This window comes from Marmota marmota, unplaced genomic scaffold, assembly GCF_001458135.2.
Source record: "Marmota marmota marmota unplaced genomic scaffold, marMar, whole genome shotgun sequence".
NCBI lineage: Eukaryota > Metazoa > Chordata > Mammalia > Rodentia > Sciuridae > Marmota > Marmota marmota.
Genome location: NW_025999977.1, coordinates 57,457,689 through 57,463,279, shown reverse-complemented (window position 1 = coordinate 57,463,279; position 5,591 = coordinate 57,457,689). Strand labels below are relative to the sequence as shown.

At 42.7% G+C, this 5,591-nt stretch overlaps 1 long non-coding RNA gene across 1 annotated transcript in view; it reads left to right on the top strand.

Annotated features, from left to right (window-relative positions):
• LOC125617284 overlaps positions 1 to 4,619 on the top strand; it is a 5,433-nt gene extending 814 nt beyond the window's left edge. Inside the window, exon 2 of the long non-coding RNA XR_007348262.1 lies at positions 3,504 to 4,619. This is a non-coding gene — a long non-coding RNA (uncharacterized LOC125617284). The remainder of the gene's footprint in view (positions 1 to 3,503) is intronic.
• The last annotated feature ends 972 nt before the right edge of the window (positions 4,620 to 5,591 follow it).

Below are 5,591 nucleotides of genomic sequence, written 5' to 3'. Positions count from 1 at the left end.
GGAGGTAGGCGGGGAGGCGAGTAGGGGCCCTGCGCGCCAGCCACCCAGCTCAGCTCCCCGAGCCGCGGCGCCTACAATGGAGGAGGTTTGCAGTGGCTAATTGAAACTCGGTGCAAAATCACTACGGCTCTAACCTACTGAATTGATTTACCAAGACCTGGCCTTCCATTTCGTTGAGATTTGGTGAAACCTAGGGGAAGGGTCCGCACTGTAACCGGAGCTGCTGAGCCAAAGGGGCCCCGCGCCCGGCTCTCCTCCCCTCCCTCTGCCCTGCGCCTGGCGCAGCCCTCCCCTCCGCGCCCGCCGCGGGCTCGGGCCTCAGCGACCTCCGGCGGCTGCGGGCGAGCCTCCCCGCCCCCACCCGGGATGCGCGGCCAGCGGCTGGGGCTGCGGACCCACGGATGTCTGTTCGGTGGCTTCTCCTTTCCGTGAACCTCAGATTGCAGTAGTACTCTTGGGAAAAGAAAGGGCTGATGGTGCTCAGTTCGGAACTCTTTCTGAGTTGTTTACCGCGTTCTCTCCTCTCCCCCAAATGGTCGACTAATGTAGCCGTCGGTGGGACATTTGTTTGAGCCACGAATAATTCAACCAGCGGTTTACAGTTGACATTTTCTCTTGCTGGTGATTTTACGTGGTGGCCCTCTGCTGCAGTTCTAAAACTTACTGAAAACAAACGCTTTTATAAGGCTGATTCTATGTATTTGGCAGATCTTGAAATTTTGCATGTGTTTTATGTTTTAAATATAGATGAATCTTGGGCATTTTCTGTGGTGAGGCCTAAATTAGTGATATGTAATAATTTGACTTAAGAATGGAAACACGATCACGACTTTTTTTTTTCCAGCTATGTGTCCGAAGTTTTGGTAGGAAAATAAGACAAAAGTAGGTGGTTGGCGATCAAAATTAAAAACCTATTAGAACTCAGGACAGGCGCTTAATTGCGCTTTTAACAATATTTAAGGCTGTTTTTATGAATGCATTGTGAAAATCACTCCAGTGAATTCTTTCTTGAATGTCTAGAACATAATATAATACACAAGGTATTCTTGCCACTGGATAGGTTTCAATAAAGGTTTAATTCCACTCACCCCACCCCACCCCCCCCCCCCATTTTTTTTTTTTTGTCTCTTAAGTAAGTCTTCTTTTTAACTGAGCATTGACAGAATATCTTGAAATGGTAACCAAGGGGTGGGGTGGTTGTCCTGTGCACAGCAGCCTTGCCAGTTGGGTATCCTGCTGTTGATAACTAGTTCACAGACCGAATGCATTTTATTAAGATTTCCATCTTTAAGAACTTAAACCAGCATTCTCTTATTAATTATTGCTATGGAAATACTTTCCAGTTCTTACACTCTGATATGCATCCCTTTTATTAAAAAAAAATGCTAATAAAAGGCAGTGTACTTAAACTGTGCTTTGCAACTATTATGTATGTTATGAATGACTACAGTCACTGGGCAAATTATTTGTAGAATGATTATCCTTTAGCTAGAAAAAAGTCATTGCAAGTCTTGGGCAGAAATGTTTCTTTTTAATGTTAATCAAGGGGAAGTGATTTGAATATGCATGCATGTAGCAGTCAGGATGATTTAGGTTTTTTTTTGTTTTGTTTTGTTTTTTGGTGAGAGAAAAGACTCAAAAGGCAAGACTTAGTTTTTCTCTGGGAATCTCAACTCATCTTGATACTTGTATGGTACAAGAAATGTACATTTTTCACTTCAGAATTTAAATGAGTTTTGCCCAAGGAATCTGAGAAATAAAACAAATAAGTTGCTCTATTTTCAAGTAGTCATTCAATATAAATATATTATATCATTCTTAACTTTTTTATTCTCTGATATGGTTAATGATATGTATATTCTTACTTTTTCTCCTAATGGGCATATGTATCTTTGTGGACACTTTGGAGAGAGGTTTTCTTGGACTCTCCCATTTATAGAATCTTTATACTCTTTTACTGCGAGGTCCTCTGCTTTTAACAGATTTCTGAGGCAACTATATTTGTGCTTTTTTCTTACGTAGGAAGACCAGCGAAAATAGTTTACTGAGTTGTCGATTTTATCAGTAGATAAGAAACTTTCTTTATTACAGTTTCAGGGAAGATTTTTTCAGGATATTTCTCAGTTATTCTAAGGGCCAAATTTTATAAAATTTCCATTAGGAATGTCAGTTTCCAATACCCTTTGTATAGCCTACGGCCTGTGGGGATAACACGAATGAGCCTTACGTGTCCTAACACAGGAATTTACAAGTTCCCAAAGCAACCGTCTCCACGTCATAACTCCTGACATGCTTTTCTGAGATTGGGCTTATTTTAATTATCGATTCTTTCTCACTGTTCATTCTATTTGATTTATTCCACCGAGTCCCCTTTGATTTGATGATCTGAAAAATTCTGCTCTTTGATAACAACTCAGGTTTTGGGTTTCCTCCCCCCTTTCTGTGGAGCCTGTGTTTTCCAACCACAATAAAAGTTAAACCGAATGTAAGAGACCACACTCTCTTCCATTTTCCTTACTGCTGGCTTTTTTTCTTGATTTTAACATACCTTCATTGTTTTCCATTGTATTTTTTTAACACTACCTATATCCATTAGCTGCCTAATTAGTTTATCTATTCCATGTGGATGCAGTGAGTTTATAAGAGAATTTCACAAACAAGTAGTTTTTTAGTGAACTTAAAATAAACAGAATTTTAAAGGAGACCTATTTTTATACTCAAGAAAAGCACAAAAGTGCAGAAAGTATAAAATGGCTTACAAAGGGAAACATAAGTTCATAATGTTCATGTATAAAAGTAATAATTTTATCGGTAGAGAGATTCTTTCCAGACCCAGTACCTCTGTGGGTGCACAGATAGGATGGTTTGACACTGTTTGGGGACTTCTGGTCGCTGCAGTTGAAAACAGACAACTTTGTGGGCAAAACAAGCCACAGACAGCAGCAGGGCCATGTTGAGAGGTGGCTCTAAGGAGCAACTGCTGGATCAAAGCAGCCTGGATGTGCACATGTGGAGGCTTCAGTCTCACTGTTTGATCAAACTTCTTTTACGCAGTCACGTAGACTTGATTTTTCTTTTCTGTAAAAAATGACAAAATACAGCAATATGACAACAAGTTTGAAGACGTATACAAAATAGAAATTCCTCCAGGGTCCTCAAAGAGATTTTTTAAATGTGACGGTTATGGTTATTTTACTAGAGAGGTTACATTCCCCCTTCTCAAAAAGAGCAACTGGAAATAATCACATACCATAGAAAGAATTTTGATCAAATGGATCTTGACAAAGGGCCCTCTATCACATTTTTCTTCACCCAGTTTATGTTCACAAACAGTACGCCTCATCCCTCGGGTCACACAGGGAGACGTTGTACGCCACTGTCCTCGGTTTCCCTCTTGTGTACTTTTGCTCTTGTACATATGTTGTGGGTTCAGAGTCTTTTGCATTTGTTCTGTGACACCTTTGTTTGAATGGACTGTTTTAAAACGGAGGCCTGTTTTTCAGGTTGGGGACTCCTAGTGGCCATGGTGTCCTGCAGTGCTCCGAGGCGGCCACCAGGACAGACGGCCTGAGCCGTCTTCAGCATGACACTGTTGGGCCACACAGGAAACTGACTTTCAGAGCCACTCCAGGTTTGGGAGCGGAAAGCCGCAAAGCCCTTTGTGTAGAAGTCTGAGTGGTTTGTGGGGGGGACCTTTTAGAGTTGCATGCCGGCGCAGGGCCTGGCGCGGGGCCTGGTGTGGGGACAGAGAGGGCCGAGCTACCTGAGGCAGTGCGCTGGAGCACGCAGTGTTTGATAGCACTAGGGAAAGAAAATGCATGGCAAAGTTGTGTCTTCGGGTAGACTATCTAGCATGCGGAGTTTAGTGTGTGAAACAGTGTATGACATTGCTGTATCAAAGTTGTAAAATTAAGCATTATTTATTGAAAACTATGTATTTTTTTGTAAAAACCTGATCACATAGAGAATATCAGTGGCTTGTGCTTGTGCTTCAATCGAACCAGCTTCTTGACCGCCCTCCTTGGTATGCAGTGTTAATGCTCAGGGTTGAAAATAGTACACTCCAATGTCTCTTTTGCAAGAGCTTTTCACAGAGGAATACACTTGTTCAAAAGACTCTAATAAAATTGTGTGATCAATCTCCACTTGTGGTTCTACGTGACTTTTCTCCAGTTCTGCATTGGATAACTACTGTCTAACGCCTAACGTGTTGTCTCCAAGCTGAGGTTGCGGCCAGGCTGAAGAGGCCTGCTGGCTGGGCACCCAGCTGGGAGTGGATGCTCTGGGCAGGTTGGAGTTAGAGAGCTGGGAGGAGCATGGTGATCATGGCTTGATATTTTTATCTGGCTGATAGAGTGAATAAAAGCATAGACCAAGTAGAGAAGGGTAGGTTAACATGTTCTGTCAGAAATGTATGAAGTAGAAGATGAAGGAAAAATATCAGGGGCAATTGCTGCTATTGAATTCAATGCCAGCAAACTATTCCTCTGTGTCTTCTTCTCTCTTTCTCTCTTTTTTTCCCCTCTCTTTCTCTCTAAACAATTTACAGTGTAAATGTATTTTGACATAGAAATCATTCTGTATTGAGATTCTTGATATAAAATGCTTTTATGAAAGCCTGTAAGTGATCCTTGGAATTATCAGATTTTTTGAAAGATGTGTTTACATGGTGAGTGTTTGTTGTATATTAAATTTGGTTTTGTAGAAACGATTGTGTTGTATTGTAACAAATTTCGTAGTGCACAACTAACACAGACCACTCTGAGGTTCTTGGTTATATCGATTTCCGCTACAAGCCAAAGAGAGGATCAGACCTATGTATGGCAACTCTTTCCAACAATTATATAAAGTATTTTTTACTTCAGTAGTTTCACTTCATTTTGAATATTTTTAGGATGTCTTCCTTCCTTGGTAGGATTTTATTAATCATATTTCAAAGGAAACAAAATAAACCCTGTCAAAGTTTCATCTAGTAAACAAAGTTCCTTGAAGTTAACACATCAGGACATCAAGTCAACCACTCCCAGGGCCACCACACACTGACGTGGGGTTTTTTAATTCAGTAATTAAATTTATTGGCAATTCTGGTTGAAATATCACTGATAAGGATTTTTAAAAACACCTGCACCGATTGACCTACTTTTTCCAGCAAATGCAGGAGGGAGAGGGCCCCAGTGATGGCCCCTCTACCAAGTGCCAGGGAGTCACAGGGCCACCGCATCTCAGCGAGGATGATGTTTTCATCAGGAAGTGCTTTCCTTCCACTGAAACGTCAGTCCTTCAGCCAAGGAGTGGTTGGGCGAGCTGAGTTTGCCCCTGGTCAGGGCCCATATAAGCACACAGAAAATGGTGCATTGGGTACTTGGAGAAGGACAGGAGGCAGGAGGTGCTGCCAGGGCCACGTTTGGTCTGGGGAACTGAGCGGCAGGGCTAGGGGTTCTGTCACCTGTGCCCAAGGTGCCCACCCACTTTGCCAGCTGGACCGAGGTCCCCTGACGCCCAGGGCCCTGGTGGTGGCTGGGGAAGGCAGGCTTGCTGGGAGCCCCAACTCTTCCGGCTCCAGAGCTGAACGGGCTTCAGGGTCGGACCCC